Source organism: Sinocyclocheilus rhinocerous, unplaced genomic scaffold, assembly GCF_001515625.1.
Source record: "Sinocyclocheilus rhinocerous isolate Xijiao unplaced genomic scaffold, SAMN03320098_v1.1 scaffold754, whole genome shotgun sequence".
Lineage (NCBI taxonomy): Eukaryota > Metazoa > Chordata > Actinopteri > Cypriniformes > Cyprinidae > Sinocyclocheilus > Sinocyclocheilus rhinocerous.
The window spans coordinates 336,183-336,660 of NW_015658045.1; the positions used below are offsets into that span (position 1 = coordinate 336,183).

The following is a 478-nucleotide window of genomic DNA, read 5'->3' on the forward strand; positions in this document are numbered from 1 at the left end:
AAAAAAAAAAAAAAAAAAAAGTAAAAAGTTTAATAATAATAGTTACACTGTTCATAATTAAAACAATATGAATTTGAACACTTTCTGGTTGTGATTAGACTTGTGCCAGTATTCGGTAATGCGATATATCACGGTAATGAATATGCACGATATTGTTATCGTGGGCACTTCTAAATACCGTGAATAATTATATATTACAAATTATTCAGAATTTTGAATGCATTTTAAGAATACTTTTCCCATAAACTGGTCAAAATGCACAACACCGCTGTATGCTGCATGAAAGACGTGTGCGCACTCTGATGTAAACAAGCGCGAGCGAGAGGCACATGGCGGAACATGTGAGAGACGCTCTGGATGAAAGCGCACTTTCACTCTCTGACAGCAGATGGCGCTAAACTGCAGAAATAATAATAATAATAATAATAATAATAATAATAATAATAATAATAATAATAATAATAATAATAATAATAAT

General features: G+C 30.8%; 1 protein-coding gene across 2 annotated transcripts in view; it reads right to left on the reverse strand.

The window, feature by feature from the left end:
- nphp3 (nephronophthisis 3) overlaps window positions 1–478 on the reverse strand; it is a 28,312-nt gene that overhangs the window by 25,089 nt on the left and 2,745 nt on the right. The window lies entirely within an intron of this gene.